Here is a 12945-nt window from a genome sequence, read left to right on the forward strand (position 1 = left end):
TTTCATTGCTTTTAAATAGTATGCTGGTGCTCACTTCGGCAGCACACATACTAAAATTGGAACAATATAGAGAAGATGAGCATGGCAAGTGTGCAAGGATGACAAGCAAATTCATGAAGCATTCCATAAAAAAATTTAAAAAAATAAGTAGTATTCTGTTCTTATTTCATGGAGGCAATGTTTTCTCATATTTTAATTATATAATCTTTATTCCATCTTTGTACCATCTGTTTTCCTTAAAATCACTCTTTTAGTTACATTTTGGTCAAGTCTTCATTTTGGAGGTTTTCTCAAATGTCTGACCCCTAACCTCTTATCTATATTCAAGAGTGTGGCAGAAAGAGCTCCTTAGAAACTCTCTGTATGAAGGTAGGACTTGTTGACTGATGGACTTTGTTGAAAGGAGATGTATTAGAGAATAGCCCTCTTTTTTCTTTCTTCCTTTCTTTTTTTCATTTCTTCCTTCCTTCCTTTCGCCCTCTTTTTTCTTTCTTCTTTTTCTTCTTTCTCCCCCCATTCTCTCTTTCTTCCTGATTGGGAAACACCCACATCAGTATCTGCAGACAAGACCTTACAATTAATCCAAAGAAAGATCTTCTGATCTCCTGCTTTGAGGGGAGGCGTGGCTGCTGGTGGGATAAGCTTGGTTCCTGGCTCACTGGGCTGGGTGGAGGAAACCAGGAGATGGTATCTCACTGATTAGCATATGGCCTTCACAAACTCTCCCTGTTATAGGTCCAGTACCTCAGTCCTGATGATTCCCTCGATACACCCAAGTCTGCAGTCTTCCTGGTTCAGTTTGTCTAGAATACACTTCTGTCTCCTGCTGGAATGAGGAGGGATGGTGTTATGGGCTGAATTGTGCCCCCCACCTAAATTCATAGGCTGAGGTCCTAACCCTGCAGTGGCATACTCCATTTTATTGCACTTCACTTTATTGTGCTTTATGTGCATTGTTTTGTTGTTGTTGGTTTTTTTTTTTTTTTTTTAACAAACCAAGGGTTTGTGGCAACCCTGCATCAAGCAAGTCTGTTAGCACCATTTTTCCAATGGCATTTGACCACTCTGTGTCTCTGTGTCACATTTTCATGATTTTTGCAATATTTCAAACTTTTAAATTATTTGTTATATATATTTGTTATAGTTAAATATATTTGTTATAGTGATATGTGATGTGCTCTTTTAAAATTTGTATTTGTTTACTTGGCTGTGCTGGGTCTTCGGTGATAGTTGCAGTGAGCCAGGGCTACTCTTCTTGCAGTGCATGGGCTTCTCACAGCAGTGGCCTCTCTTATTGCAGAGCACGGGCTCTAGCACATGGGCTTCAGTGGCTGTGGTATGGGCTCAGTAGTTGCACTTCCTGGGCTCTGGAGCACAGGTTCAATAGTCGGGTGCTTGGGCGTGATTGCTCTGTGGCATGTGGGATCTTCCCAGACCAGGATCAAATCCATGCTTCCTGCATTGGCAAGTGGATTCTTTACCACTGAATCGCCAGGGAAGCCCAATAAGTGACCTTCAATGCTACTACAGTAATTGTTTTGGTGGCACCATGAACTGTGCCCATATAAGATGGCCAACGTAATTGATAAATGTTGTGTGTGTTCTAATGTCTCCATTGACAGGCTATTCCCCCATCTCTCTTAGGCCCCCCTATTCCTTGAGACCCAACAATATTGTTATCAGGCCACTTAATAACCCTACAGTGGCCTCTAAGTGTCCAAATGAAAGGACAAATCACATGTGTCTCATTTTAAATTAAAGCTGAAAATTATTAAGTTCAGTGAGAAAGGCATATAGAAAGCTGAGTCAAGCCAAAAGCTAGGCCTCTTGTGCCAAATAATTAGCTAAGTTGTAAATGGAAAAAAAAAAGTTCCTGAAGGAAATTAAAAGTGCTACTCCAGTGAACACAGAAATGATAAGAAAATGAAAAACTTACTGCTGATATGAAGCAAGTTTAGTGGTCTAGATAGATCAAACCAGCCACCACATCGTCTTAAGCCAAAGCCTCATCCAGAGCAAGGCTCTAATTCTCTTCAATTCTGTGAAGCCTGATGAGGGTGGGGAAGCTGTAGAAGAAAAGTCTGAAGGTAGCAGAGCTGTTTCGTGAGCTTTAAGGAAAGAAGCTGTCTCTGTTACATAAACGTGCAAGATGAGGCAACAAGTGCTGATGTAGAAGCTGCAGCAAGTTATACAGAAGATCTAGCTAAGATAATTAACAAAGATGGCTACACTAAACACCAACCTTTCAATGTAGATGAAAAACTCTTACATTGGAAGAAGATGCCATCTAGAACTTTCACAGCTAGAGAGAAGTCAACAACTGGCTTCAAAGCTTCAAAGGACAGGCAAACTCTCATCAAAGAGGTTTATACATCTGGTGACTTGATGTTGAAGTCAATGTTCATCAACCACTCTGAAAATCCTCAGGCCCTTAAGAACTATCCTAAATCTACTTTGATTGTGTTCAATAAATGGAACAAAGAGCCTGTATGATTGCATATGTGTTTACAACATGGCTAACTGAATGTTCTAAGCCACTGTTGCAGAGAAGGCAATGGCAACCCACTCCAGTACTCTTGCCTGGAAATCCCATGGACAGGGGAGCCTGGTGGGCTGCCGTCTAGGGGGTCACACAGAGTCAGACATGACTGAAGTGACTTAGCAGCAGCAGCACAAGCCACTGTTGAGACCTGCTGCTCAGAAAAAAAGAGATTAATTTCAAAATACTGATGCTCACTGAAAATGCACCTGGTTACCTAAGAGCTCTGATGGAGGTGTACAAAGAGATGAATGCTTCATGCCTCCTAAGACAATATCCATTTTGCAGCCCGTGGATCAAGGAGTCATTTCAACCTTCAAGTCTTACTAATTAAGCAATACAACGTGTAAGACTAAAGCTGCCATAGACAATGATTCTTTTCATGAATCTGGACAAAGTAAATGAAAAACCTTCAGGAAAGGATTCGTCATTCTACATGCCATTAAAAACGGTCATTAAAAACATTAAGATGAGGTGACTCATGGAAAAAAGGTCAAAATATCAATATTAACAGGAGTTAGGAAGGACTTCTCTGATGACCCAGTGGTTAAGAATCTGCCTGCCAATGCAGGGGAGGGACATGGGTTTGATCCCTGGTCAGGGAAGATCCCACATGCTGTGGAGCAACTAACCCTGTGTGCCATGACTACAGAAGCCCACACACCTAGAGGCTGTGCTCTGCAACAAGAGAAGCCACTATGAGAAGCCTGCACACCACAGGGAAGAGTATGCCCTGCCCACCACAACTGGACAAAAGCCTCTGAGCAGCAACAAAGACCCAGGGCAGTCAAAAGACAAAATTAATTAATTAAAAAAAACAAAAATAGGAGTTGGGTAAAGGTTGGTTCCAACCTTCATGAATGACTTTGAGGCGTTCAAGATTTCAGAGAAGGCTCTTTGACATAAATCACAGCAAGATCTTCTTTGACCTACCTCCTAGAGTAATGGAAATAAAAACAAAACTAAACAAATGGGACTTAATTAAACTTAAAAGCCTCTGCACAGCAAAGGAAACTATAAACAAAATGAAAAGACAACCCTCAGAATGGAAGAAAATAATTGCAAATGAAGCAACTGAAAAGGATTAATCTCCAAAATATACAAGAGGCTCATGCAGCTCAGTATCAGAAAAACAAACAGTCCCCAATCCAAAAATGGGCAGAAGACCTAAACAGACATTTCTCTAAAGAAGACACACAGATGCTCAACATCACTCATTATTAGAGAAATGCAAGTCAAAGCTACAATGAGGTATCACCACCTCACATGGTCAGAATGGCCATCATCAAAAAATCTACAAACAATAAATGCTGGAGAGGATGTGGAGAAAATGGAACCCTCTTACACTGTTGGTGGGAATGTAAATTGATGTAGCCAATGTGAAGAACAGTATGGAGAATCCTTAAAAAACCAGGAATAAAACTACTATATGACCCAGCACTCCTACTACTGAGCATATACCCTGAGAAAAACCATTATTCAAAAACACACATGTACCCCAACATTCATTGCAGCATGGCCAGTACAGGGAAGTAACTTAGATGCTCATTAACAGATGAATGGATAAAGAAGTTGTGGTACATATATACAATACAATATTACTCAGCCATAAAAAGGAATACATTTCAGACAGTTGAATTGAGATGGATGAACCTAGAGCCTGTTATAGAGTGAAGTCAGAAAAATAAATATCACATATTAATGCATATGTATGGAATCTAGAAAAATGGTACTGATGGACCTATTTGGAGGGCAGCAATGGAGACGCAGACATAGAGAACAGACTTGTGTACACAGTGAGGGAAGGAGAGGGTGTGATGAGTTGAGACAACAGCATTGAAACATACATTACCACATATAAAACAGACAGCTAGTGGGAAGCTGCTATAAAACACAGGGAGCTCAACCTGGTGCTCTGTGACAACCTAGAGGGGTGGGATGGGGATGGGTGGGAGGGAGATTCAAGAGGGAGGGGATATACGTATGCTATGCTAAGTCGCTCAGTCGTGTCTGATTCTGTGTGACCCCATAGACAGCAGCCCACCAGGCTCCTCTGTCCCTGGGATTCTCCAGGCAAGAACACTGGAGGGGGTTGCCATTTATAGCTGAATCATGTTGTTATATGGCAGAAACCAACACAACATTGTAAAGCAATTATTCTCTGATCAAAACAAATAAAAAAAAAGATTTCAGTGAAGGAAATGACTGCAGATGTGGTGGAAATAGCAAGAGAATCAGAAACAGAAGTAGAACCTGAAGATGTGACTGAGTTGCTGCAATCTCATGATAAAACTTTCATGAATGCCGAGTTGCTTCTTATGGTTGAGCAAAGAAAGTGATTTCTTGAGATGGAATCTACCCCTGGTGAAAATGCTATGAAGATTGTTGAAATGACAAGGGTTTAAAATATGACAAAAACTTAACTGGTAAAGCAGTAGCAGGACTTGAGAGGATTGACTCCAGTTTTAAAGGAAGTTCTTGCTATTAAACAGTACTGCATGCTACCAAGCAATTTCTTTGTGAAAGGAGGAGTCAACTGATGCAGCAAACTCCACTGTTGTCTTATTTTAAGTCGTCATAGCCACCCAAACTTTCAGCAACCCCCACTCTGATTAGTCAGCAGCCATCAATACCTAGGCAAGATTCTCTACCAACAAAAAGATTACTTAATGAAGGTGCAGATGATGGCTAACATTTTAATAATAAAGTATTTTTTTAAGCAATAAATTGTGGTATTCTACATGAAAATAAACGGAGAAGGCAATGGCACCCCACTCCAATACTCTTGCCTGGAAAATCCCATGGACGGAGGAGCCTGGTAGGCTGCAGTCCATGGGGTCTCGAACAGTCAGACACGACTGAGCAACTTCACTTTCACTTTTCACTTTCATGCATTGGAGAAGGAAATGGCAACCCACTCCAGTGTTCTTGCCTGGGGAATCCCAGGGACGGGGAGCCTGGTGGGCTGCCATCTATGGGGTCGCACAGAGTCGGACATGACTGAAGTGACTTAGCAGCAGCAGCAGCACATGAAAATAAAAGGTACAAAACATCTTATTTCAACATAAAAATGAAACTATTTTTTCTGGAGTACGTCTTGATCTGGGAAAAGGATAGATATGTTGGAAGGAAAAAAAAGAAAAGAAAAGACAACCCATTATTTAGTCCTAGGCTGTTGTGCAGGGGATGATTTCAATGAAGTATTTTTTACTTAAAAGTATGCACATTGTTTTCTTAGACATAATGCCATTGCACAATTAATAGATTACAATATAGTGTAAACGGAGCTTTTGTATGTACTGGGAAACCAAAGAATTTATGTGACTTGCGTTATTGCAATATTCACTTTATTGAAGTGCTCTGGAACTAAACCTCCAATAACTCCAAGGTATGGCCTTACCTCTGAATGTGACTGTATTTGGAGACAGGGTTTCTAAAAAGGCAATTAAGGTAAAATGGGGTCATATGTGTGGGCCCTAATTCAACATCACCAGTGTCCTTAGAAGAAGAGAAGATTAGGACACGTGCATCTTCACAGTGAACAGGCTCTGTGAGGACAGAGCCAGTGATGGCCACCTGTAAGTCAAGCAGAGAGGCTTCAGAATGAAACCAACCCTGCTGAAACCTTAACCTGGAACTTCTAGCCCATGAGAAAATATATTTCTCGTGTTTAATCCACATGATGTGTGGTATTTTTTATGGTAGCCCTAGCTTTGCCAACAAAGGTCCGTATGGTCAAAGCTATGGTTTTTCTAGTAGTCATGTACAGATGTGAGAGTTGGACTGTAAAGAAGGCTGAGTGCCAAAAAATTGATGCTTTCAAATTATGGTGCTGGAAAAGACTCTTGAGAGTCCCTTGAATTGCAAGATCAAACCAATCAATCCTAAAAGAAATCTACACTGAATATTCACTGGAAGGACTGATGCTGAATTTGAAGCTCCAATATTGTGGCCACCTGAAGCGAAGGGCTCATTCATTGGGAAAGACCCTGATGTTGGGAAAGACTGAAGGCAGGAGGATGATGGGGGTGATGACAGAGAATGAGCTGGTTGGATGGTATCACCGATTCAATGGACATGAGTTTGAGCAAACTCCCGGAGATGGTGAAGGGCAGAGGAGCCTGGCATACTATAGTCCATGGGGTCACAAAGAGTTTGACATGACTTAGTAACTGAATGACAAGCAAATTAATACAGATAGAAGCTTGATTATACTGGGGGTGGGGGAGGGGGGTAAGAGGACCTACAGGGTCTAACAGCTTTGAATTAAAAATGTTAATCCATTCCTCTGGTTTCAGTCCTTCCACTTGCTCCCACCTTCAATGACAATTAGAAATTTGATTTTCTATGTCTTTATGAGGTTCTACAGCCTAAACAGGCTTGATCCTGTCTACAGATGCTCTGGTTCATTTTTCTCAGTTCACCTAAATCAGTTTCTACTCCTCCAGTCACTTTCCACTTTTTTTCCACCTTCCAAATTTTGTTACCTTGAACCATCTCATCTCCTCTCTTATTCTTCCATCAATGGGACTTCAGGAAGAAGTAGAGATAAAGATATGTATTCAATGCAGCATGTTTTAACAGGACCACGCTTTCTGTTGAAGAGTTACCAATGACCAGTCCAAGAAACAGAAACCTTCACTTCTCTGAAGGAGATGTGCTACTTCAGGCTACTAGCTGAAGTCCACACTGCTAGTTTCAGAGTCTTCATGGAAACAGTGTCAATGCAAATATACATATCCATACAACTATGAAAAATAGAAGTGGCCCCAAAAAAGTGCCATTTAATGCTTAGTTGGTTAAGTTATATATTTCTATGTCGATTTCAAATTCAGACACCCAGGTACATTTCATTCTTTACAAGGTTACTTCTTGGGGATAAAAGGCAAACCAAAAAACAGTATTTTTATATGTGAAGAAACCTAGGAGATACCACCAGTCATCTACTACAGTAGATTCAATGTGCTTTAGTGGCTCTGTATATAACATTCAGTGGGTGAAAAGCAGCAAAGCAGATTCAGTTGATGGGTTCCTAGAAACCTGGTATTTTTAGGAACTTCTCTGGTGGCCCAGTGATTAAAAACCATCTTCCATGCAGGGGACACAGGTTCGATCCCTGGTCTGGGAACTAAGATCCTACATACTGCGGGGCAACTAAGTCCATGTGCTGCAACTAAGACCTGATGCAGCCAAATAGATAAAAAAAGATCTTAACGACCCAGATAATCTCGATGGTGTGGTCACTGATCTAGAGCCAGACATCCTGGAATGTGAAGTCAAGTGGGCCTTAGAAAGCATCACTATGAACAAAGCTAGTGGAGGTGATGGAATTCCAGTGGAGCTATTTCAAATCCTGAAAGATGATGCTGTGAAAGTGCTGCACTCAATATACCAGCAAATTTGGAAAACTCAGCAGTGGCCACAGGACTGGAAAAGGTCAGGTTTCATTCCAATCCCAAAGAAAGGCAATGCCAAAGAATGCTCAAACTACCGCGCAATTGCACTCATCTCACACGCTAGTAAAATAATGCTCAAAATTCTCCAAGCCAGGCTTCAGCAATATGTGAACCGTGAACTTCCTGATGTTCAAGCTGGTTTTAGAAAAGGCAGAGGAACCAGAGATCAAATTGCCAACATCCGCTGGATCATGGAAAAAGCAAGAGAGTTCCAGAAAAACATCGATTTCTGCTTTATTGACTATGCCAAAGCCTTTGACTGTGTGGATCACAATAAACTGGGGGAAATTCTGAAAGAGATGGGAATACCAGAACACCTGATCTGCCTCTTGAGAAATTTGTATGCAGGTCAGGAAGCAACAGTTAGAACTGGACATGGAACAACAGACTGGTTCCAAATAGGAAAAGGAGGACGTCAAGGCTGTATATTGTCACCCTGCTTATTTAACTTCTATGCAGAGTACATCATGAGAAACGCTGGACTGGAAGAAACACAAGCTGGAATCAAGATTGCCGGGAGAAATATCAATAACCTCAGATATGCAGATGACACCACCCTTATGGCAGAAAGTGAAGAGGAACTCAAAAGCCTCTTGATGAAAGTGAAAGAGGAGAATGAAAAAGTTGGCTTAAAGCTCAACATTCAGAAAACGAAGATCATGGCATCTGGTCCCATCACTTCATGGGAAATAGATAGGGAAACAGTGGAAACAGTGTCAGACTTTATTTTTGGGGGCTCCAAAATCACTGCAGATGGTGACTGCAGCCATGAAATTAAAAGACACTTACTCCTTGGAAGGAAAGTTATGACCAACCTAGAGAGCATATTGAAAAGCAGAGACATTACTTTGCCAACAAAGGTCTGTCTAGTCAAGGCTATGGTTTTTCCTGTGGTCATGTATGGATGTGAGAGTTGGACTGTGAAGAAGGCTGAGTGCCGAAGAATTGATGCTTTTGAACTGTGGTGTTGGAGAAGACTCTTGAGAGTCCCTTGGACTGCAAGGAGATCCAACCAGTCCATTCTGAAGGAGATTAGTCATGGGATTTCTTTGGAAGGAATGATGCTAAAGCTGAAACTCCAGTACTTTGGCCACCTCATGTGAAGAGTTGACTCATTGGAAAAGACTCTGATGCTGGGAGGGATTGGGGGCAGGAGGAGAAGGGGACGACAGCGGATGAGATAGCTGGATGGCATCACTGACTCGATGGACGTGAGTCTGAGTGAACTCCGGGAGCTGGTGATGGACAGGGAGGCCTGGCGTGCTGTGATTCATGGGGTTGCAAAGAGTTGGACACGACTGAGCAACTAATCTGATCTCATATATATAAATTATATATATGTATATACATACGATTTAAAAACAAACTTGGTATTTCTGCCCAAATGGCACAGAAGCGGCATTCTTCTCCCCACATCTCATTATAAGAGATTTAACATCTGATGGCTGGTCTCACTCCCTGGAGCCTTAGGTAGTGGGTTTTAATACATCATACATCTAAATGGACTTGTCTTCACTCAGGGCACTATGGGGATGAGTTGGCTATGGGGTAGCATCTACTGATTTTTGTGGAGCCAAAACAACTGAGGGAAAAAAAAGACATAATAAAGTAACAATTTGATATCAAATACTAGAGTTTTAATTTAGGAAAATGGCATTGGCCATTATAATAGATGGTAAAAATTCCCATTAAAATGATAACAGAAGTAAATACTAAAATGATAATAGAAGTTTTTCTCCCCTAGAAATTTAACCTAAAACTTGGAGAAGGCAATGGCAACCCACTCCAGTACTCTTGCCTGGAGAATCCCATGGATGCAGGAGCCTGGTAGGGTGCAGTCCATGGGGTTGCTAAGAGTCGGACACGACTGAGCGACTTCACTTCACTTAATCTCATAAATGGAATAGTTTAAAAACACTAGCTTTTTCTTATCGCTAGCTTTTTACATGAGAATTTACTTTGTTGTGGCCACATAAAATGACATCAAATACTAACCTGTGCTGAAATTCCTAAAGGTATGTCAAATAATGTAGCAGATCACAGGCTGTTTTAAAAAAATGCACTCAGATCAGATCAGATCAGATCAGTCGCTCAGTCGTGTCCAACTCTTTGCAACCCCATGAATCGCAGCACACCAGGCCTCCCTGTCCATCACCAGCTCCCGGAGTTCACTCAGACTCACGTCCATCGAGTCAGTGATGCCATCCAGCTATCTCATCCGCTGTCGTCCCCTTCTCCTCCTGCCCCCAATCCCTCCCAGCATCAGAGTCTTTTTCAATGAGTCAACTCTTCACATGAGGTGGCCAAAGTACTGGAGTTTCAGCTTCAGCATCATTCCTTCCAAAGAAATCCCAGGGCTCATCTCCTTCAGAATGCACTGGTTGGATCTCCTTGCAGTCCAAGGGACTCTCAAGAGTCTTCTCCAACACCACAGTTCAAAAACATCAATTCTTCGGTGCTCAGCCTTCTTCACAGTCCAACTCTCACATCCATACATGACCACAGGAAAAACCATAGCCTTGACTAGACGGACCTTTGTTGGCAAAGTAATGTCTCTGCTTTTCAATATGCTCTCTAGGTTGGTCATAACTTTCCTTCCAAGGAGTAAGTGTCTTTTAATTTCATGGCTGCAGTCACCATCTGCAGTGATTTTGGAGCCCCCAAAAATAAAGTCTGACACTGTTTCCACTGTTTCCCTATCTATTTCCCATGAAGTGATGGGACCAGATACCATGATCTTCGTTTTCTGAATGTTGAGCTTTAAGCCAACTTCTTCACTCTCCACTTTCACTTTCATCAAGAGGCTTTTGAGTTCCTGTTCACTTTCTGCCATAAGGGTGGTGTCATCTGCATATCTGAGGTTATTGATATTTCTCCCGGCAATCTTGATTCCAGCTTGTGTTTCTTCTAGTCCAGCGTTTCTCATGATGTACTCTGCATAGAAGTTAAATAAGCAGGGTGACAATATACAGCCTTGACGAACTCCTTTTCCTATTTGGAACCAGTCTGTTGTTCCATGTCCAGTTCTAACTGTTGCTTCCTGACCTGCATACAAATTTCTCAAGAGGCAGATCAGGTGTTCTGGTATTCCCATCTCTTTCAGAATTTCCCCCAGTTTATTGTGATCCACACAGTCAAAGGCTTTGGCATAGTCAATAAAGCAGAAATCGATGTTTTTCTGGAACTCTCTTGCTTTTTCCATGATCCAGCGGATGTTGGCAATTTGATCTCTGGTTCCTCTGCCTTTTCTAAAACCAGCTTGAACTGCTCCAATTGAGAATAATAGTCAACCATTATATAAGCAGTCACTAGATTAGGAATAAAACAATCCAGACAGGTAAAATTGACTGCCTACCCCACGGTTGCTACAAATTGCTGGAAAACTCCAAATTTGGCATAATTTACAATGATGGCTTTCAATGGCTACTGAGGTGCTACTTCCTCCCGTCAGCATTCGGTAGTGATGCGTTTCAAACTCTAACCTGCATCAGAATCACCTGGAGGACTTGCTAGACACACAGTCTGCTGTCCACCTCCATGAGTTTCTCGAGGCCTGGGGTGAGTTGGTGAATTTGCATTTTTCACAAGCTTCCAGGTAATCTGATGTTGATGGTCTGTCCAGGGACCTTACATTGGGAACGACTGCGGCACTTAAGAGTTTACAGAGAAAGATTTTGAGAAAGAGAGAGAAGTACATTCTCATGTTGGGTGTGGCAGGGTTTCGTAGTCACTTAGAACTATTTTGTCAACAGAATCAAAACAATTGGGTAACCTGGGGCTTCCTTGGTGGCTCACTGTAAAGAATATGCCTGCCAATGCACGAGACATGGGTTTGATCCCTGGTCTCGGAAGATTCCACATGCCTTGAAGCAACTAAGCCCGAGCAACTTGAGCCTGTACTCCAGAGCCCAGGAGCTGCAGCTACTGACCCCACACATGGGAATTACTGAAGCCCGTGTGCCCTAGAGCCTGTGTTCCTCCACAAGAGAAGCCACCACAGCGAGAAGTCCAAGCACTGCAACAAGGAGTAGACAGCCCCCAGCCAACCCCTGCAACTAGAGAAAATCCCGTGCAGCAATGAAGACCCAGCACAGTCAAAAATAAGTAAATAAATAAATAGTATACGTATGGCTGAGTCCCTTCACTGTTCACCTGAAACTATCACAACATTGTTAATACCCCAATGTTAATACAAAATAAAAAGTTTAAAAAGAAAGAAAAATTAAAAAAAAAAAAAACTTCAATTGGGTAACAGAGTTAACTTCATGGTTGATGATTTTAAATTGTTCACGAGGATCTTCTCCTTCATGAATCTAACCAAACAATATAGCAGTGGGTAGTCAAACAGGGCATACTAAGCAATGTAGTCAAGGCTGAGTTGTTAGATATTGGCGAGAAAGAAGGGAATCTTGAGCATCATTGACCAAAAAAAGGCAAGGTTTGCTCATAAATTCTAGTTTTGTTTGCACAAACAAATTTGGAACAGTTTGGTAAAAGTTTTGGGATGGTTTTGGAAATGGCTTCAGATTAAAGATAGCAGATTGACCCATACTTGTTTATGTTCATTGTCTCCTGAAAAGGACAGTAAAGGAAAGTAAGAGGATAAATTCACAGGGACAAAGAGGATGGAGGTGGAGTCATCTGCAAAAGATATATCTCAACACAATTCTGGAAGATGGGGATGAACAGCAGAGTGGAAACTGGTTTAACAGAACTTCAGAAGCTACTCTAATGACATCCTAGAGGTCAGTATAGAAACAGCCCAAGAGATTCTTCTATAAAACACCAGATTGGGCCGGGTCTTGGAGATGCCAGAGGTCATGAGAGAGATGCTGAGGAGAGGGCGCAAGATCCCAGAAGTGAGACAGAGGCAAGAGGCTGAGAGCTGAGTGAGTGTAGATGTTTGAACTTGTTAGATCCTCAGGTCCCCTGTCCCACTTCTTGCAGCCA

At 41.8% G+C, this 12945-nt stretch overlaps 1 long non-coding RNA gene and 1 other non-coding gene across 3 annotated transcripts in view; one reads left to right on the forward strand and one right to left on the reverse strand.

The window, feature by feature from the left end:
* Positions 1–12945, reverse strand: part of LOC112579066 — a 43399-nt gene that overhangs the window by 27408 nt on the left and 3046 nt on the right. The gene's annotated exons all lie outside the window — the stretch shown is intronic.
* Positions 27–133, forward strand: LOC112579264. Its single transcript, XR_003103763.1, has one exon. It is a non-coding gene; the product is annotated as a U6 spliceosomal RNA (small nuclear RNA).

The sequence above is a fragment of the Bubalus bubalis genome, chromosome 15 (assembly GCF_019923935.1).
Source record: "Bubalus bubalis isolate 160015118507 breed Murrah chromosome 15, NDDB_SH_1, whole genome shotgun sequence".
Classification (NCBI taxonomy): domain Eukaryota; kingdom Metazoa; phylum Chordata; class Mammalia; order Artiodactyla; family Bovidae; genus Bubalus; species Bubalus bubalis.